The following is a 23,367-nucleotide window of genomic DNA, read 5'->3' as shown; positions in this document are numbered from 1 at the left end:
AAAACCTCAAATGGGTTCTAATGGCAGACATTCAATCCCACTATTTCTTGCCGTGTGGGCCACCTGAGCCACATATATGGCTGAAATTTGGAGGGAGGCTCACTACCCTAAGCACCTACAAAATGGACAGTGTGGATATGCAAAACACATCATGGTGGGGTCCACGGCTGGGACCCGTGGTCCCAGCCCAGTCCGCCCGTCCGTCAGCAAGCAGCAGCGCTGACAGCAGCAGCTGACGCTGCTGCATATGTTTTGGTTTTTTTTTTTTTTTTTTTTTTTTTAAATTTCATGGTTTTTCATGTATAGGGCCCGTATCTGAAAAATCCAACCCGTCCATTGGATTCTACGGCCTCCGATCAACCAAATGAGACCAATATGTGATGTATTTTTGATGAATAGGAGAGTCAATGTGGGTTTTAACGGTAATACCAATATTTCCTATGGTATGGCCCCGTCAATTATCAGATTGGACTCATTTTTTGGCTCAACGCCTAAAATGAGTTGAACAATGGAATAGACGGCGTGGATTATCCACATACATCAAGGTGGGGCCTGCATGAGTGGCCCACCCCAAACTTTAAAAGAAATTTTTTTTTTCTTTTGGCTACCAGACCGCCCATGCCAGTACACGCACTCCGTGGTAGCCACTCCTGCCGCACGTCCAGCGTCCCGCTGGACGGCATGGCTGTTCATGGGCATCATAGTGGGTCCCACGTGTACGTCGGCCCACATTTCATCAAGGTGGGTCCCACATCAATGTGACCCACTTGATTTGAATTCATCATATACTTATATATATATATATATATTTATATATTTTTTTTTTTGCCACCGTAAGGTAAAGTCCACATGACTTGGGTGGTTTGGATAAGACATACATCAAGGTGGGGTCCATCCGAGTGGGCCATACATCACACAAAAAAATGAGACAGAGAGAGAGAGAAGCACCCACCTCAAGATCTCTTCTTCCTTCTTCCGCCAATGCATAATAGAGCCCCAAAGAAACAATTTCAATGGTGGAGATGATCATTGGATGGTGGAGATGGGAGATAGGGAAATGGGCCACACTAGCTCTCTCATGGGAGCCATGGACGTGGGTTGCTCCATGGAGGGATTGCTTGGAATGGAGAGAAGTGAAAGAGAGAAATGATGTAAGGGAGTGATGGGAGAGAGGGATGGTGAGGTAATGGGAATTAATGAGTTTGACTTATGGGGAAAAGGAAGGTAAGGTAGTAGGGTAGGGTGATGTCACCCCTAGGGTGACATCATAGTAATTATTATTTTTTTCCTAGGGAAGTACAACAATAGGGGTAGGTGGGTCCCACGATCAAGCGATCAACGACCTAGATAATGCACGGGCCGGATCTCATAATCTGAGCATCGCATTGACGCACGAGACGCGTCGTCGAAACAGCGGCGATGCCGTGGTCGCAATGACATAGGTCTCCTATTGAGTCGGCTTGGGTTTACAGGATGTGACTCAAGAGCATGCGCCAATGTTATCTACGCATCGCGGGTCGTCAAAATTCGACTGGGAGGACCGCGGAAGTTTATGGAATGGTACAGGCTAGGATACGGGTCTTACAGTGTGGATGCTGGATTCCGAGTGTGTCATCCTCCGTGAAGGTCAGGCTGCACGGGCTAACTCGAAGTTCTTTGTTAGGTCGCTCAGTCAGATGGACGTGGTGTTCTGAACTCTTTCGAGAGTGGGCTTTTCGAGCCCTATTTGAATCTCCCCTGCTGGAGGAACCCCCAAAGATAGTGCAAATCTCGGCTGGCTCTTCCGTGGCATTATTCAGTTGTTCTCGTTCTCGCTCTTCTTTTTGAGCAGTTCTTTCTCCCTTAGTATACCGGCGTAGATAACCCTTACGAATAAAGGTCTCAATCTCATCCATAAGGTCCATGTAATCGGCCGTGTTGTGACCGTGGTCCCGATGAAAGCGGCAATATTTGCGTTTGTCGCGATGTTTCGGGTCAACCTTCATGCACATAGGCCAATTCAGAAGCTTTTCTCTTCGGATGTCCAGTAGAATCTACTCGGTAGATGTGTTGAGGGGGGTGTAGGAATGAAAATTTTCCTCCGGCCTTCTGCTCGGGAGCCGATCGTGAGGGGTGCTGTCATCGGGTCCCTTGCCGGACGGCTGGGACTCCTCGTTCCTAGGCCTCTTCCCTTTACCGGTCGGGTTAGTTGTTTGGATATTCTTGCGGGCGTTGGTGAACTCTTCGGCATTAGTGTATTTTTGAGCTCTGGCGATGAGGTCTCCCAACGTCTTTGGCAGATTCTTCCCAATAGAGAAGGTGAATCTTCTCTCTTTCAAGCCGCCGAACACTACAGAAAGTGCCATCTTATCATCATAGTCTTCCACCTGTAACGCTTCCTCATTAAAGCGTGCGATGTAAGCTTTCAGTGATTCCTTGGGCTCTTGTTTGATAGTGAACAAGTTAGTATTTGGTTTCTAACTCTTCTTACTACTAATGAATTGGGTAAGGAATAATCGGCGAAGTTTTGCGAAGGATCCGATCAAGTTTGGCTTGAGTTGATGTACCAACTCCGAGCGGATCCTGTGAGTGTAATCGAGAACCCCCTGCACATCATCGCGTCCATTGCTGTTTGGATTTGCATCCACGAACGATAAGTTTCCACGTGTTCGGACGGGTCACCCGACCCGGAGTATTGGATGATAGGAGGTATCCGGGACTTCTGTGGCATCACCCCATTCATGATTATCGAGATGAAGGCAGACTCGATCTCTTCCATCATTGCCTAAATAATGACGGGAATTGATGACGGCTGCTGCTTCTTTTCCAGCGTCAGGAATTTATCGTTGAGCTCCGCAAACCGTTTTTCCTAAGGGTCTTTGTTCTCAGTTATAATCTCTTGGGTGTTTTCTATTTATGAGGTTATCCTTCCCCTCCTCCGTTTCAGTTGATGACGGAGATCCGTAAGTGCTAGGGCTGAGGTGACTGAGGCATTGGTCGGAGCTCGAGTAGCTATGTTCCGAGCCGAGACTCGAATTTGGGTCGGGGAGGATTCTGACCCGAAACCGGCACCTAAGGGCGTTGAAGCGCCTCAGGCCTCATACTTCTCAGCGTGGAGTGGGCTTCTACGACCAGACCGACCGGCTCGGGAATAAGATTTTCCTGATTTGGGCATGGTTGTGGCTCCTGTTGCTACTTCATCCTATTTACCTCATCACGCAGGGCCTGTATTTCGTTATGCATAGCTCGATACTTATTCACCCGATTGTGAGAATGAAGAGAAGGCCCCGAGGCTGATTCGACATGAAGTAGTGAGGAAGAGCGAGTCTGCTCATTCGGCTCTGGTTCCGCAGCTACTACCTTCTTCTTTCCTCTAACCATTATACCTAAGAATATGAACTCGACCTTTTGTATCAGGTTACCACAGATGGTGCCAAAAAATGTTGATGTCAAAATCTGAGCGGCTCTCCACTTTATCTTCCGAACTCCAAACCCCTTTAATGTCTCGAGCCTGCACACTGGGAACAAGTAAAGGAGACCCTGGCTAAGCCAGGGGACCCTCCTATACCTAAGTCAGGTCAAGGGAATCTGGGTCTAAGTTGGAGGGTAGTGAGAGAGCACAAGATGTTGCGTACCTGTAGCAATGGCCTCCCATTGTATTTATACCTGATTATCGAACGGTCTGGGTCCGTTAATCTCGGCACGATTCATTCAATCAGCGGGATTTCATGATTGTGGAGATATGGCTCGTAATCCAGAGATCGTGTAATATATCGTGCGTATCTGCGGGCGAAACAGTCGGTTATGTCTTCTTAAGGTAGTTTCCTAGTTTGGTGCGTGATGCACCCACATTCCACCCCGGCCTCGGCTTAGGGAATCTTCCTTCGGACAAAGATGAAGATGAGGACGAGGACGAGCCCCCGGCTCGGATGGCCTTCTTTAAGTGAAGATGAGGACAAGGATGAGCCCTCGGCTCGAATGACTTTCTTTAGGTAAAGATGAGGACGAGGACGAGCCCTTGACTCGGATGGCCTTCTTCAGGTGAAGATGAGGACGAGGACAAGCCCTCGACTCGGATGGCCTTCTCTCCGGTAATGCTCATCATTTCGGATAGTTTGATCCGACTAGTAAGATTTTGTTTCTCGGGACTATATGGGGCTTGGATCTTCCCATAACAATGATCTTCCCGTAACAATATTCAAAAGTTGAAATGTAATGCAATGGAGTGGAATAATGATACATGCTTCTTGTTGATGAGAATAAGAAGCTGGATCTTGCATTAGTGTTAAGCTAAGGTTATCTTACATAACTTATTCACATGTATGCAAAATGTACTCATATACACATAAAACTTATTCATATGCTTAAAAAATTTATCTATGTTTTGGATGGTAAATTATTTTGTTTGTTATGGATCGCCTGATTATTCATTTGGCCTGAATTCGAGTGCCCCATTTTTGTGGTAGGGCAACCTTATTGGATGGTTGGACACCTTAGACCCATGATGAGTCCCACAAGAAGCTCTTACACAAAACAAAAAATTCTCATATGCAACAGATGTAGGAATTCTAGTCTCTAAGGGCCTGTTTGGATACCACCAAATAGGTTACTTTTACTAAAACAGCGGATGAGTGACTTATTTGAAATAAGTAAGTTTGGTTTAAGATTAATTATAAGTAACTTCTTCACTTACCCAAAAATGGCATGAGGTATACTGAGTAAAGCTTACCAGTTAACCATATATGGAGATGACAACTAGGGTTACTATCTCCGTTATTAGATAATTCCAAGACTACGATGTAAACTAAGTCAATCACTTCAGCTTAAAAAGTAGATATCAAGATAAGTTACTTAAGGTATAAGTATTAATTGAGTTTAATAAGTAGAAATCAAGATAAGCTACTTAAGGCATGAATAACTTAAGTAACCTAAGACCCAAACACCCCCCAAAGATAAAGTATTAATTGAAATGGAAAATATATTTTTCTTTTAGTAATTCACTATTTTTCAATGTTCAAGATCATGCGAAGCCGTAAATTATAGAGAAATGTTCAAGGAAGTATTTTAATTTTAGTGTAAAACAGTAGAACACCTGAGCTGTGAAGAAGGTGGGGCACACCATGAAGATTGGAACAATGTGCTCATTAGGTGGTCCACACTCATACATTGAGTTGTAACATTGGTTGTCCATTAATTTCAACAGCCTACTCTATTTGATGAATGGACCATCCTTATTTTCACCTTAGGTGATCTTTAGGATGCAGCCCACCTTTTGCATGGCTCAGATGTCATACACCAGAGGTATACGAACGGAGCCCGACACAAGTGGGGAATAGATGTAGCCGCATGGATGTGAGTATCAAAATACCAAAAATAACATTAAAATGGAAATATCCCTGCACCCACAATACCTTACTGTATACATTCTAGGGTTGCCCATCACCCTCTTGGGCCCTATAATATCATTATAACCGTCGGTTGGTTAATGTGGTCTAATCGGTATCCTTCATTCTCTATGATCAATCCGCTATAGTGGACCATGATTTTGAGGGGTCTTTTTGTGGCTTGTATTTGATATACATTATTAATTACAATGAAATCTATATGTATTGGAATTATTAGTTACTTTTGGCAACTTGTAATTGGTATTCACTAAAATCCAAAGTCTGTTTAGAAAATATTTTGTGAAAGAGATTACTGTAGCCTGTTTGATTTTCCATGCCGCAGGTAAGTCTAGTAAATAAGTAATTATTAATTTTTACATGGTTTGAAAAGGTGAGAGTAATTTTACCTCAAAATTCAATACAAAAGTGTTGATTTAAATATATGGACTCCACGGTAATGCATATGATATATCCTCACCGTCCATCTATTTTATTAGAACATTTTGGAGCATGAACTGAAAAAATAGAAATCTATATAAATGAAAACACATGATTTTACAGTGATTTCAGAAAAGTACCTTACGAAGTATCACTAGCACCCATTTATATCGATCGACACTTGGGTCGTTCCCATACCACCATCCGTGCGGGGTCCCCGTATGGGTCAACCGATTTTCCTATTCGGGAATATGCGGTGTTCCCTTGAGCCCTAGAATTAGCTGGTGATTGGTCAAGATGCGCCTGATGCGCCTACATGTAGGCCGTGCAATCTATGAACATTTTTCCACATACATGCATTGATTTCTAGGAAAACTGGACATTATTGGATCAGCTTTATGATGAGTAAGGTTGGATTTCATCTGGTTATCTGTCAAAGATCATAGGGTTGTATTTTGTGGGAAATTTTATTGATCCAAGGCCTCTAGAGGCATGAGAGGGGACCACACCACAGAAAATGGTGAGAGTTGAGTACTTATTATTGAAAACCTAGGCTACTGAAGTTTTGAATCAAGCTGATATTCCTTTGTCTTTTTCCTTCGTTTAGGAGTGTATGACCTTATCAACAGGTCGTATGGAAATAGATATCACAATGGACCTTAGGGAGTTTTTAACAGTGGATGTTCAATCAATACTATTTCTTGTGGTGTGGTCCATCTGTGATTTGGGTCCAAATCATTTTTGGGCTCATGCCCTAAAATAAAATGAGAAAAAAAAAAAGAAAAAGAAAAAAAAGGAATGAATGAACAGCACGAGTAAAACATATACATTACAGTGTGGCCCACAGAGCTTTGACATAGCTAGCTGGCCAGGGTTGAGGGTACTAGCCATACCACGTACTGGACAGGACGCCATGCAAAAAAACCACGGTGGGTCTCGCAGGAAGCTCTCGCACAAAATTCTCATTAGCAAAAGTTATAGGAAAATGTTATCTAGGAATAAAGTATTAATTGACACGTAAGATATCTGGTTAGTCTTTCTTAAAGTAATTCAATTTTTCAATATTTAAAATCAGGTGAAGCATTTATAAATTATAGAGAAATGTTCATGAAAGCATTTTAATTTTAGCACAGGATCCTTACTGTTACCTGTGGTGCACTCTCAGGAGTTTCAACACCTGGTCAAGACCTGGTAAGGGTTCGGGTATCCATAGGTGGTGAAATCCTGTGTGTGGGGGTGTGGGCGTGTGTAAAATCTTATTCTAGGGTATGATGCAAAAAAAGAAGCAAATCCAAATCTCAGATGGACCATGGTGCAGGAAACAGTGGTAATTGATTAAAAATCTTCTTGTGGGCCAAAAAGCTTTGGATCAATATGATATTTGTGTGGTATCTTCATATATGTCTTTGTGACCTTATCAACAGGTTGGATGGAAAATGAACATTCTGGTGGACTGCATGAAGTTTTTAATGGTGGGGATTCAATCACGAATGTTTCCTGTGGTGTGGTCCATCTAAGATTTTATATTGCTTCAATTTTGGGATCATGCTCTAAAATGAGCTTTGAAAATGGTTGGACGGTGTAGTTTTAAGGCACATACATCACCGTGAGTCCTACAGTCAGAGGTCCCACCCACCTTTGTGGATCCGGGGTCTCACCTTATGCAATCACCGACATTCTCGATAGAGAAAGAGCCGTTGTTACTCTCAGCCCTAGGATTAGCTAGCGATTGGTCAAGACGCGCCTACATGTGGGCCGCGCAATCCATCACCATTTTCCACACGCATGCATTGATTTCTAGGAAAAGTACAGCTTTATGAATTATGATGATTAAAAGGTAGAGTTTAGTAGGCAATGGTGTTGATCCAACGGCTCCGAAGTCATGAGAAGGGACCATTTCATTTTTGTACATGTGCTATACATGGATTAGATCGTGACCGATCATTCAGTAGGTTTGACAATAGATGAGCCATGACCAAATAATCATACTGTTTGGATAGCCCTAACTTTTTAATAGGAAGTGTACAACTGGACACTGAAATTTGATGGTTAGTATCATAGGATCAAGTCATTTTTGCATCAGTAGCAATTCAATGGGAGGATCTGCACGATACATGGTCCGGATCAGTTCGTTGGCCAAGTTTTACATGCTTGACTGATGATCATGACCTTTGAATTTGAGCCATTGAATATTTCTTTTCATAGACAATCACTGGTCCAACACTTTCAACCTCTTTCATATGATGGCCGGGATATTGTGGAGTTGAGAACATGAACGGTTCAGATCATCATTTGAGAACAACATTCCCGGATTAGAAACCAACCTCGGTGGCATACAATGAAATTGTGATACCTTAGGGGTCGTTTGGCACCATGGAAAATCCCTTGGTTGTTAGGTGCCATAGAGTAACTAGGGGAGCTTGGATTACATTTAAAATCTAGGGTAGAGTAACATGTGTAACATGCATGTCACCGGACTATTATCCCATCACGTACATGGACTGCTAATAATGTCTAAAAAAAATTAAATTAAATTATCAATTGTATCAATATAATTACTTGAATATGATGATCAGCACCATCCAAATATTGTCCATGTAAATCAACAGTTAAAAAGCATTGGTTAGTCAAGCGGACATGATTTTGTGCTTATAGCCCATCAGATACTTTTTATTTCATCATTTTACGGCAAAGTATATAATTCAACATGCCTATTTCAACCATTGTATTAAACATTATATATGTTCACTAATTAGAAATGTTAAAGATGATTTAGTAATTAAATTCAAGGGTGTCAAACATAATAGGAGAATTTCAAATCCAAGGGGTTCCAAATCCATGCTCCCAAAGGAGCCATTAGCCTATCAAAATCCTATAACAAATAGGTGGGCGTAGCATCATTATCATACCGCCGTTGAACAATTGATTATCACCTAGCAATGGTTCGCTCTTAAGATGCTATATAAATTGGATCATCCTAGCCTAGAATTATCCAAATTTAACATATCCCATCATAATCAGATTTGATCTCTTCAAGTATAATTTTTTTAAAATAAATTATTCATTGAGTTTGACCGCTCATCAAATTTGTTAGACAATTAGTTGTGTTTATTAAGGTCTAAGTAAATCCCTCCTTGATTATTGCACATAAGATTAAGGGAAAAAAAAGACTTTTCTTATCATAAAACAATTTGCCTCTAACACATCAACAATCAAGAAAGGGCGAATCACGCTTTGAGGATTCAGCCCGATGTTAAAATTTATTTTTTTAATTTTCCAGTATAATTTTCCCACAACGGCTTCTTATGTGTGGACCATTTCAGCCTTGGATCCGCCTCCTTTTGGGTTCATGCCATCAAATGGTCTCTTAAAATGGATAAAACACATACATCATAGAAGGCCACACGTATCCATAGGACAAGTCCTCCTAGTAGGGGTACGGCACAATCATCTCCCGTGTTCTACGCGCTGTGTTTTGCAGACCATTCTTGTGCCCGCGCGCGCGAGAAAGGAGCTACAGTTTGAGTGGTCTGACAATCCGAACCGTCCATGTAGTAGATTTTACGGGGAACACGTAAGAAATCCACGCTCAGTAGATCATCTTGAACTTGGGCCATTCAATCCCACCAAAATATTCAATCAGATGAAAAGTGTTTGATTTTTTAGCATCAAGGGACACGTCTTGAACCATCAAAGTGGGCCTCACACAAAATCTAGAAGGTTCTTTACGGTGGGTTTCCCATTCCTACTGGTTGATATTGTGTGGCCCACCAAATAATTAATAGCCTATTTTTTGGAACTATACAAAAGCATCAAGGGACATATGATGGACGGATTTAATATATTGTCTATATCATGGTGGGCCCAACCCGATATGATTTGTATCAACCATTATGCTCTGCAATGTATAATGCTTTTGTGTACTTGCAAGTGTTTTATTAAAAAAAAAAAAAAACAAAACACTTTACAAATTACAAGAAAGGATATCATGAGCATCCGGACGATTTCTAAAGGTGATCTTTATGGAGACGGATTGGCTACTCCCCCTGACACCAGCCCCATGGCTGATGATCGGTGCTCTGTGGGTCCCACCATGATGTATTTGTTTCAACCATTCCGTTCATCCATTTTTACAGATCATTTTATGGATTGATATAAACAATTGTAGGGATATCAATCTCAGGTGGATCACACCACAGGAAAACAATAATGATTGGATATCCACCATTAAAATACTCCTAAGGCCCACTGTACTGTTTATTTGACATCCAATCTGTTGATTAGGTCATAAAGGCCCAGATTAAGGGAAAAAACAAAAATCAGCTTAATCCAAAGCTTTTATGGCCAATGGTCGACACTCATTCAACACTGTTTCCTGTAATGTGGTCCACTTGAGATTGGGATATACCTTATTCTTTGTCTTATACTGTAAAATGATCTGTAAAAATAGATGGACTGCATGGATGAAACACATGCATCATGGTGGGGCCCACAGAGCACCGACCACCAGCCAAGCAGCCAATCCCTTTCCTATGGAATCAACTCCCCGTTAAGGATAGAGATGCTTTGATAATTCCGGTATAGAAATACGCAGGCAATTGGTAATGAGAAATGGTAACATGATGTCAAGCTTTGTGGGACCCACCTTGACGTGTGATAGATATCCATCCCATTAATCAGGTGCGCCTTTCCACGGTTAGCCATGTAGCTATAAATCAGGTAGATCCAAGACTTAGTTGGGCCACACCACTAATAACAGTTGAGAGTAGCATCTTCCCGATTGTATATAGGGCCCACTGATATGTGGTTTAGACATCTAGTCCATCCATTGTGAGTGTCTCACTTGGATTAGGGGTCACACCAAATATTATGCTATTTCATAACTAGGTGGCTCCACCAAGTAATTTTAGATGTTTTAGGAATGATTTTCCATGGTTTCTGACGGTGTGGCCCACCCATGTTTCAAACATGGCTACTTTTTTTGGCATATCACATAACCTAGAGGAACCTATCAAATGCACAGTATGGATGTCAATCGCACAACATGGTTGGCCCACATAGCTTAACCTTATGGGAAGCTCCCATGAGTAGGTGGACCTCATATAGTACCATTTCTCATTAGTAATTACTAAGAAATTACATGCATAGCTTACAATTAGTTAAAACAAACAGTACAAACTATGGAAAATGACGTAATATATTACTCTGGGAGCTTGTTTGGTTGGATGTATTTACATGTATCTTCATTAAATTTTTATAAAATCAGCAATAAATGCATACACTAAATAATATCACAAGTGTTTGAAACTGAAGAGTTACCCCTAAAAAATTCGAACACTTTTTGTAGCATAACATTACATGATTCCAAATTAACCAAAACTTTGTGGGCCTACCATGATATATGTGTTTTATACATGCCCTTCATTCATTAGTTCAGATGATGTTAGATTTTAAGGTATGGTCCAAAAAATGACATAGATTCAAAACTCAAGTGGACCAAACCATGAAAACCATTGAAGATTGAACGTTGATCATCACTGGAGCTTTCGAACTACTTCATTTTTTGGATCATGCCCTAGAATAATTTGGCAAAATGAATGGATGACATAAATAAAACACATGTATTACAGTGATACCTATGGAGTTCATCTCATTTTTCGTATGTAAAAATTGTTGATGTCATGGTCATATAGCCTCCATTCCTTAGAAGTTTTATGGTAAGTAATTAATATTAAAAGGAGTCAAATACATAACTATTTATATGAATTATATTAATTCAAACATGCCCTTACTGACTTTATAGGCAGAAGATCAACGAACGCATTACTTCCACATCATGTAAAGTTCAAAATTCATGTGTTTCATATTTGCACGTGAGCTTGCATGTGGACGTTTTCCCGGTTGATATGCACGTGGAATAATCAAACCGCTTTCATTCAACCTTCTCTACAAACGCAGAGTACGTGGAAGGGCGTTTACTACCTAGGAGATGATACTAAAGTGAATATTTTATGGTAATCCTTGCCAATCCATTGGCGGCCGTAAAGAACTTCTCATGTGAGTCCATGTGTTTGTTGAAATTTGAGCCATAGGAAATTTTCTAAACCAATTATTTTTCAGACATTGGTGGGCCTTTTAAATGTCATCAAAACATAAAATCTTTGTGATGCACGGCTTGAATGTCACGCGGAGTTTCCAAGTTAGCATGTGGGGGCCACATGTTGAAGTGTGTGAGATAAGCATGTCCTTGCAGCGTAATTGAGTTTGGTTAAGCTCCTTACTGTTGTTAGAGACCTAACAACAGTTAGATTCTAAATTCCAATTGATTTATGAGTGGAAACTCGCCCATTCACTTTTTTTGCTAGTTTTATGCACACACATTTATAAAGCTTCCCTAATCCCCTTTCTTTTTTGTCCTAGCTAACCCTCTCTCCCTCGGTTTTTTTTTTTTTTGCCCTATATGACCTAACATTAGAGGTGGGCATTTTTGAACCGATCCGGTGGATCCGACCCGATCAGACCCGATCCGACCCGTTCCGAACCGAATCGACGGCCTGGATCGGGTAGGATTGGGTAAAATCATTTAGATCCGACTAGTTTTCGAATCGAAATCGGATAGTGGTTAATCCGGACCGTTCCGATCCGAAAACCCGATCCGAATAGATTCGGACCGTTCCGATCCGGCCAGATCCGGAGTAAAAAATAATATTTTTACTTTTTCTTATGGTGTGGTCCACTTGAGCTTTGAATATTCATCAATTTTGGGTTCAACAGCTAAAATAATCTGAAAAAACAAATGGATGGCGTGGATACACCACATGCATTCACGGTGGGCCCCAACAGAGTTCACTCAGATATGAGAATGGGTTACTTGCACGGAACGTCAACAGGCGGGCAACAGCTGTTTACTTGCTTTGCACGTCAATACGGTAGGTTGTGAGATTATGTATTAAAGTGGCTTAACCAAGTTACTTGGGCCCCACCATGATGTATGTTATATATCCAACCTTCCATCCATTTGGAGAGATCATTTCAGGACAATATGCAAAGAATGAATGAGATCCAAAGCTCCAGTGGACCCCAATATAGAAAGTTTTCTGGACAGTGATGCCCACCATTAAAAACTTTTAAAGGCTACAAAAGTTTTAGATTAACCTGGTATTTGTGTTTTCCCTTATTTCTTTATTTTTCAACTTTTGAATAGGTTGGATTTCAAATAAACATTACGGTGGGCCTTAGGATAGTTTCAACGGTGGGAATCATTCTCCCCACTTTTTTCTGTGATGTGGTCTACTACAGATTTTTATCTACATCATTATTTGGCTCATGCCCTAAAATGATATCTCAAAATTGATGGACGGTGTGGATGTAACACATACAGCGTAGTGGGGCCCACAGAACTTGGTGACGTTACTTCAGTAGCCTGCCCGATGGGACAACACATGCAGCATGCATTTATACAAATTTTTTATAGTCATGTGGGGCCCACCTTGATGTATATATGTTATCTAAGCCGTTCATCCATTTTGACATATTAATTTAGGCGTTGAACAAAAAATTATGATACATTGAAAATTAAAGTGGACCACACCATATGAAATGATCCGAATAATGTCCAACCCGATCCGACTCGGTTTCCCTCACTAAGTCAGACTCGGATCGGGTCAAATAAATCAAGCATCGGATCTATCAGAGTCCAGTGACCTGAACTCGGTCTCGGATCGGATCGATTTCGGGTCCACCTGTTAGAATTTCGGATCTGATCGGGTTAGGCTAAATCCGGTCCGACCCGGACCGTTGCCCAGCTCTACCTAACATGCCCCCCTCCTTTTTTTTTTTCCTTTCTTTTCTTCGTCTTCTTCCTCTTCTTCTTCTTCTCGGGCTGCTACGGTTGCGGCCCCTCTCTCTCTCTCTCTCTCTCTCTCTCTCTCTCTCTCTCTCTCTCTCTCTCTCTCTCTCTCTCTCGGGCCATACTTCCTTATCTAAGCACTTGATCGTCCCTATCCGAGTACTCGAGTCAATAACCCTCTCTCCCTCTCTCAACTCTCCCTCTCTATTTGAGCGTCTGGCTGGCTATTGTCTATGGCATTCCTCGCTCTCTCAAATCAAACTCGACTTGAAAGCCCGAACTTGGCTCAAACTTGGCTTGAGCTGGGCCGAGTAGAGCTGTACACAAGTCGAGTTAGCTCGGTCAGCTCACTCGACTCAACTAGACTCGACTCGCCTCGGCTCGAAATTAGATTCGGACCGAGTCAAGTTGGTTTTTGGAGCTATTTCGAGCAGAGTTTGAGCTTGCCCGAGCTCAATTCAACTCAGATCGAACCTTAACTCAAATCGGCTCGGTGACTTGATTATTTTGATAATTATGCTGCCTGCTGAGTGTTTGATTAAATGACTCAATGAAGTATTATCTCAGCTGCATACATTCTCCACAGGATGGATGTGAAACAAATCACTACAAATAAAAAATAAAAATAAAAAAAATTAATATTATAAAATTGCCCTCAAATTTTGATTTTGATACTACCCACCGAGTGTTTGATGAAATGCTTGTGAACTATGGTTATTGTTTTGCATTATGTGAGAAATTGAAGGTGCACTCTATATATTTGAGAAAATATCACACAAGCTCGAACTCGATTCGAATTGGCCTGGGCCGTTGATTGAACCAAGCCGAGCTGACCAATCAAGCTCGAGGACCGAGCCGAGCCGAGTTCTTGCTAGGTTAGCTATTGGCCAAGCCGAGTCAAGCTATGCCAAGTTCGACTCGTTTACAACTATAAGCCCGAGCTTCTAATCAAATTGAGTTGAGGTAGCCAGTCATACTCGAGGACTGAGCTGAGCCAAACTTGAGCTAGTATAGGTTGCTGGCCGAACCAAGCCAAGCTTTGCCAAGCTTGAGTCGGTGTCCAGCTCTAGGCATAATGGCTGGACGGAGTAGATTTCTTCCAAACATCATAGTGGGCCCGACCTTTCTTCCAACTCAGGAACTTCCAACAAGCAATCCACCTCCTAAGCTTTAACATTTTTAAAGTTAATTGTGAAAATTATTTTAAAATTTTAAATAATAAGTAAAAAAGACATATACATATATATGGTTATTCATTTCAGGCCTGACATAAAAATGAGTACAAGGACAGTCATGCCCATTAGTGAAAATGGATATGGATATTCCTATGCCCTACCTAAACCTAATCCACGTATACCCGTGATTTGCGGGAACATTCATGAAAACTTTAGGCTAGATACACCAAACAGGAGAACAATTTTAATGGAGGATTTTGTTAATTTTAATCATATTGGTGAAGTTCCTTATCCTTCTCTAGTGTCATACCGTCATTGTCACTCACGGATGAATGTGCTACTGGTCAAGGCCGTCCATGGATTGGCCATTGCTGAAAACCCAAATGACCAGATGGTCTGAACAATACAAAAAATCGCCTGCAGCATCCCTCAATTGGACAGTCAACGCAAATTTACCTAAAAAAGGTAAATGTCATCCGTGTTTGATGGACGCCTTAAGCTACCTAGAGGTGGCTGTTGAAATTTTGCAGGAAATGGCCACATCCAACGGACAACTAAGACCAATGAGCACCTTCACCATGAAGATTGAGGTTGACAAAACAATCTTTTAAGACAATGTTTTTTTATTAGTGAGAAAGGTTCCAGTGCTCCTAGTTTCATCAGTTAAGTTAGACAGTCCAATCGACTGATCTGAACTGTACAGTAAGTTCATAACACATTTTCAAGGATACCATGTAAAGGTCGATCTATTTCAATGATCCAATCTATCCTTTGTTTGGCCTTATTTTCTTTAGCCATCTGTTTTCCAAGTCATGGATGGGATGGCTAAGTTTGCCTGATAAAAGTGATTCTTTAGAATAATAAGCAATCCATGATGATCTCTAACACATAGATGGTTCAAATTGTTAATTAGAACTGATTTTGTGTAAATGATCTTGACTGTCTATATTAACGACCCTTCATTGAATGGTTAATATTTGTCAGATAAGTATGATGCTTGCATGGTTTCCCATGAAATGTGGGTTGGACCTGGTGAACAGTCTAGATCAATGGATTGGACAGTCAAAGTGTCCAAATGCAACTAGCTCTCTGGGTACTAGTCAAAGTTCCGTGGGTCCCATCATGATGTATGCATAGATAGTTTTATCTATGCCGTTCATCCATTTTTTTTTTTCATATTATTTTAGACTATGAACCCAAAAATGAGGCAGATGCAAAGCTCGAATGAAACAGTGGGGATTAAATGCTAACCGTTGAAAACTTCTTGTGGGCCACAGAAGTTTCAGATCAAGCGGATTTTTTTGTTTTCCCTTCATCCAGGTTGAAGTGACTTTATGAACAGGTTGGATGGCAAATAAACATCGTGGTGGGCGTTAGGAAGGTGTACATGAGTGGTCACTACCCAATTTGTTCCCTGTAACTTATAAACATAGTGGTGGGCCCTAGGAAGCCTTTCTCTTTATAAAGTTTTATTTTTTATTTAATTTTAAAAGAGAAAACCCTAAAAAACCAAGATGAACACATCGGCCAAAGAATCATATGCATGGTTTTGAGACTGGACTGAGTCGACCTGAACTCGGTTCGACCTGATCTGGTCCGACACCATGGTTCAGAATTGAAAATTGGGTGTGATTCGGCCCAATTTTTCAAACTTGCAACTCAACTCAGGATGGAGTGAGTGGGTCCAAGTAGACTCAAAACCATGCTCAGAAGGACCGATAATATCAGTCAACGGACTCCATTACCGACTCAACTGATACTTGAACCTTGGCATGAATGACAGACAGAAATTCATTTTTTTAATCATTTCCACGGCTTGATGTAGATGCCAATCCAAACTGTCCAATCAAAGGACCACACGTTAAAAATCGCACGTGATGAGATGGGGGGCCGCACAGGCAATTCGCGACCAGTGAGGTGTCCAAGTTCACCTGATGAATGGACCTTTGCTTTTGGACCATGGACTGGAACTTTAGTTGACTAAAACAAGCTATGATTGTATGACCATGGTAATCTACTGTCTTTGAATTTTAGGACTTGGACCATGGAGGCGGTTTCCGTGGGGCCCACTGCAATATCCTGATCATGTGTACCCTATTCATCCATTTGGTTTCCCTGGCTCTGTGGGGTCCACTGTAATCTCCTCATCATGTGTGCCTTATTCATCCATTTCGCCCTTTCATTTTAGGTCATAAACTCAAAAATAAAGCAGAGCCAAAACTCCAGCAAACCATAACATGGGAAGCAGTGAGGATTTGCTCATGATCTAAAACTTCTTTGGGCTGTAGGATTTTTCAGTCAGGCTGATTTTTGTGTTTTCATTTCAACCTAGTGGCATCATCTTATGAACTGGTTCGACGTCGTATAAGCATCGCGTATGTACATTAATTAAGGATATTAAAATTGATTTAGTAATTAAATTCAAACTCATATAAATATGCTACAAAATTTCAATACATTTTTATTTTTCGAAATCAAGTGCATGAATTAAGAATCACTTTGATTTTGAATTAGGAGGTATTATAATCCATGGACCATTCAAAAGATATATCATCCATTGGATTATCTGATGAGTGTATATGATGATTGAATGGGGTATACACTTGGCTAATTCGGTTTGGGCAGGACATCATGCCAAATCTAGATTTTTGCTTAAGTCCAATTCTGACAGCCCATGGCCTCCATGTCCCACTCATGTCGAATCAAGGTGTTTTCTTCTAATTAATTATAATTTTTAAATCATTTTCTTGTTTTTTAAAACCTAATATAATTGTAGTCAATTAGGGAATGTGGCCCACCAACATTTTCACTGCTCAATCGAAAATGGGCTACAATGCCTCTCTATTATTTTGGATGAGATGGGGTTTAGAAGGTGATGTAGAGTGGGTTGCAGACAATTTCATGACAAATATGTACCAGAGAGGGCCAAATGATAGGCAGAAATGATCCAGACCGACAGCACCTTAAAACAGTCGTATATCATCAACCAAATGAGTTTTTTGACATATTATATATGATTTTAGGGTAGGTAAAGCTACTTTAGCCAACCAACCCGGTTGTGCCGGGTTCCCCACATTGGATTTGCAAGACTCCATCACCATCAAAAGTCCTTTTATTTTCATTTTTACTATAAATAGTATGCTTTAATTTGAATATAACTTTAAGTAGCAAGTTTACAATTTATTGTAAGACATATTTTTTATGAGTTTGAATTGGAGTTTTAAAACTCCATCCTAGATATGAGCACATTATTTAAAGGATTGTAATTTATTTATTTTTATATTATGAATCAATTTATTTTAAAATTTATTAAGAATTTTTTATACTTTCATCTCTTTTGGATCCAAGAAAGCTCTACAAGTGGTCCAAAGAGCTCCATGATTTCTGAGTAGATACCCCTTGAAGAAGATGGTGATCAATCTCATCACGTCCTCCCTGCGTCAGGACTGTGGTCCCAAGACGTGAAAAACGTCAGATGAGATGGATGGCTGTGGACTAGTTGTGAGTAGTGGCCGGACACATTCAAAATGTCCCATTATTTTTCTCCTTCTCTAATGGGCCTAACACGGTTTAGCTCTGGAAGTCACGGCTTGTCTTGTTGCAAACCTTAATTACTGTGATAATAAAAGGATTAGATGCTTTCAGTATCTTTCAACACATCCCATCCACACCACATGATGAAGAAGAAGGGACCCACAGGATAAGAAGAGCTTATAGATGAGATGAAGTGAGGACCAATCCCATGGCATCTGAAATTGTTATTGATCTTAGCCATCTCTTTCACTGCTCTGTAAGTTTCTTGTTTTGGTGGGCCCCACAGATCAGCCATTCTGCTATGTTTCTTTTTTCTCCTTTCTCTTTCGTAGCTTTTTCGTCTGACGGTTGCGTGTTGTCTCCATGCATCGAATATGACCGGGGGAGTACTTCTAGAAGTCCGATATATGTCGATATTTCTATCGTTTTGTTCACGGACTTTTCTATGGTGAGCATTAGCGTACATGATTCGTGATGATGTATTGCAGTTTTAGCATTTTCGTGTTGGACGGTCCACAGATGCGATGGGCCACAACCCAAAAAAAGCTCCATTAGTGGGGCTTTTGGAATCATGTGACTGGTTGAATTTATCAGTGGTGGTTGGTGGATTGGACGGTCCAGATTGAAAGCTTTCAACTTTTAAGTTTTAGTCTTCCAATTGCCTGCTTGGTGGACCCAAAGGCTAGCTGGCCATTCTATGACAAATTGTTGTGAAATCTGGCCCGTTCAACAGGAAACTGATTGCTACGGACCTTGCTACTAGCCAATGGATAGTGGTCGGCCCTAGGTCGATGGATCCATGCCGTCCACCCATTCTTCCATATCATTTTATTCTTTGATCCCAAAAATGAGGACCGCACAGTGTTGATTGAGTGCTCACCGTTAAAACCTCTTTGAGGGCCACAAAAGTTTTGCAACACGCTGATATATATTTTTTCCCTTCATACAAGTCTGTATGACCTAATAAACAGGTTAGATGTCATATAACCATTACAGTGGGCCCTATGAGGTTTTTAATGGTGAACATTCAATCACTACTTTTTTTCCATGGTGCGGTCCATCTGAGATTTAGATCTACATCATTTTTTAAATAAAGTCCCAAAATTATCTTTCAAAATGGATGGACATCGTGGATAAAACACATACATCATGGTGAGGTCCACATAACACCGACCATAGCCACTGGCTGATGGCAGCGTCACTGGCCAAACCACGTCCAAGGGATATAAGGCACATATGTCAGTGTGGGCCCTATAGTCAGGAATCCCACCATCCACCGAAGCCAAGCCAGTCCGGGAACACCTTAGTGGGTGTTACCCCAACCGTGTAGGGCCCACCTCGATGGCTGTTTGGAATTTTTAACGGTGAAGCACTCAATCACTAATATTTCCAGTGGTGCGGTTCACCTGATCTTTGAATATGCTTAAGTTAATCTCCAATGTTTTCTTCTGTGGTGCGGTCCACCTGAGATTTGAATCTGCTTTATTTTTGGGATCCCATCATACAATGGGCTGAAAAAACGGATGGACAGCGTGGATATACTACAAATCATCAAGGTGGGCCCCACGGCAAGGGTAACACCCACACCCTATCCGGTCCCCCACAAACAAAGAGCATCTCTAGTTAGCGAATCCAGAAATGACACGTTGTAGAGTATCTAACCGCTTCCACCGAGAAGAATCCATTGGCGGGGTGAGGATGCCAAACGGATGGTCCGAGTGGAATATTCGCCCGCGGATTGCGTGGTGACCGAGGTACCACCGACCTCCCTCGTTGCAGAAATCTGTGGGGCCTCCAGTGTTTTATCCATACTGTCCATCCGTTTTTCCATATCATTTTAGGACATCAGCAAAAAATTGAAGCATATTCAAAACTCAAATGGACCACACTGCAGTTAACAGTTGGGATTGAACACCTACGGTCGAAAACATCTTGGGGCCACAGAAGCCGATATTGTGTTTTCATTAATCAATATGTCTGTGACTTTATAAACAAGTTGGATGACAAATAAAAATATGTAGGCCCTATGAAAGTTTCAATTGTTGACATCGTCATCCGGGAGTGGATTAGGTGAGACCCCAGATCCACCAAGGTGGGTGAGACCCCTGACTGTGGGGCTCACGGTGATGTATGTGACTTAAATCCACACCGTCCAACCATTTTCAAATCTCATTTTAGGTCATGTTACCAAATATTAACCTTGCATAGATTTTAGGTTGGCCACATCAAAAGAAACAGCCATGATTTAATACCACCATTAAAAAGTTCATGGAGTCCACTGAATGTTTATTTGCCATCCAACCTGATGATAAGATCACGAAGACCTATATCAAGAGACCACACAAATATTATCTTGATCCAAAAGCTTTAGTGGCCCACAAGAAGTTTTTAATAGTCAATTAGTATTGTTTCCTGTACTAGGGTACATGGTAGATTTATGATTGTTAAATACAGATGAAGGGCGTGAATGTAGTCACGTACGTGAAGATCGTTCACACAATCAGGGTCCCACACACCTCAATGGATCCCCAGATCCACCGAAGCCGCCCCTGTTATCGCCGGATACACCGAGCTGAGTAGGACCCTGACTGTGGGTCCCACTTTGAGGTATTTGACCACATGCTCCTGTCATTTGTATTGAAAGCTAATCTTATGGTAGGATCAAGAAAATTAAATGAATTAGATCCAACTCCTTGTTGTGGGCCACGAAAGCTTTGGATTAAAATAATATTTGGATGGTCTCTTCATCTAGATGTTTTTGACCTTGTCAATAGGTTGGATGCAAAACAAACATTTCGGTGGAATCCAAGAAGTTTTTAATGGTGAGGATTCAATCACTGACTGTTTCACACGGTGTTGAAGCCTTCCTAGGCTCATCAAGATGTTTATTGGAGATCCAACCCTTGTATAAGTTAACACATACATGTAACAAGAAAAAATATAAATATTAGCTTGATCAAAACGTTCCTCCTCCTTTTATTCATGCCCTAAAATGAATTATCCAAATGGACGACATGGATAAAACACATATATCATGGTGGGGCCACCAGAACAACGTGGTGCGTTACTTCAGTATTGCTACTGTCGAGCTCAGAAGCTAATCTGCGTCCGACAGACATAGGGTTGCAGCCTTACATGACCCCATGTAGTCTTAACCACGACAGATATGCGACGGATATGGACGCGGATTGCGTTCTATCCCCTTAATCCGTCTGGGCAGCGCTCTGTGGGTCCCACCGTAATGTAAGTATTTTATCTACGCCGTTCATCACTTTTCTCATATCATTTTATGGTTTTATCTTAAAAATGATGCAGGCCCACAACTCCAGTGGACCACATCAAAGGAAGCTACATTGATAATGACACCCACCGTTGAAAATTTCTAAAGGCTACCGTGATGGTTTTTTACCATCCAACCTAATCAAAAAGTCATGCAGACGTGGATGAAGTGAAAACACAAATATCAGCTTGATCCGAAATTTCTCCAGCTCCCAAGAAATTTTTAATGGTGGACGTTCAATCCCCACTTTATGATTCCCTTAAGCCTTGGACATGCCTCATGTTTTTCATAATATCTAAAAATGATCCGAAGAAAACGATGAACGGTGTGGATAAAACACTTACATCACAGTGGGCCCACAGATCCCTGCCCGGTAGGATGCAATCCGCGTCCCGATAGGCATAGGGCTGCAGCCTTACGTGGCCCGACGTAGCCCTAACCACGACAGACGGAGAGACGGCTGCAGCCTTACCACGCAATCCGCACCGGAAACGTATTGGCTACTCCCCCTGCCACCTGCCCCGTGGCTGCTGGTCGGTGCTCTGTGGACCCCACCATGATGTATTTGTTACATCCATTTTCCAAGATCATTATAGGGCATGATGTAAAAAATGAGAGGAATATAAATATCAGGGGATCACACCACAGGAAAACAATTGTAATTGGATATCCACCATTAAAATCCTCCTAAGGCCTACTATACTGTTTATTTGACATCCAATCTATTGATTAGATCGTACAGAACCAGATGAAGGAAAAAAAAAAGATCAGGTTGATCCAAAACTTTTATGGCCCTCAAAAAGTTTTTAATGATTTACATTCATTCAACACTGTTTCCTATAGTGTGGTCTACTTGAGATTTTCATATGGTTCGTTTTTGATATGATACTATAAAATTATTTATAAAAATAGATGGACGGCATGGATGAAACATATACATCATAATGGGGCCCATATAATGGTAGAGGGTGTACCCAATCCGTTTCCATCCTCACACAGATTATCCGGGACACAGATTGCCTGTCAAAGCCTGTCGCATGAGCTTCCTGCTACGATTGGTGGGCCCTACCTTAATTTTTGTGAGAAATCTACTCCATCCATCCGTTTTTTCAGATCATGTTAGTGATTGTGCCAAAAAAATAATGCAAATCCAAAACTCAAACGGACTACACAACCAAGTATTAAGCATCCACCGTTGAAACATTCATGGGCCACAGAAGTTTTAGATAAGTCTAATTTTTGTGCTTTTATTCCTATCCCAGTAAGAATGACCATATGAACGGTATAGATAGCCTGTAAACATCACCATGGACCTCAGGAAGGATCCAACGGCAGGCATTTACCAACCCATGTTTTACCATGTGCAGCCCACTTTAGTTTTACATCTGCATCTTTTTTCGCCCATGTTCTAATATGTTCCGAGAGAACGGACGGACAGTATGGATATCCCAAAAAATCATGGTGGGCCCCACCTGCCAAATTCACAGGGAATCCGCGTCCGAATATCCGTTTCTCACGAGTCATGAGAAGACCTCGAACCTCACATGCCAAATTGTTCCGTGGGCCCACGCGTCCACGAGGCAATCAATGATTTGTCCGTCGGATTCAAACCTAACTCGCGACCTTACCCCGCCAGATCTTCATCCAGACCATTCGTAGTGTCTCCCATCATCTTAAATCACATCCAGTGCCTTCACACCATCGTATCAATCTTCAAAGGCTACGATG

This window comes from Magnolia sinica, chromosome 4 (assembly GCF_029962835.1).
Source record: "Magnolia sinica isolate HGM2019 chromosome 4, MsV1, whole genome shotgun sequence".
Taxonomy (NCBI): Eukaryota; Viridiplantae; Streptophyta; class Magnoliopsida; order Magnoliales; family Magnoliaceae; genus Magnolia; species Magnolia sinica.
Note: the sequence above shows the minus strand (reverse complement) of the source record.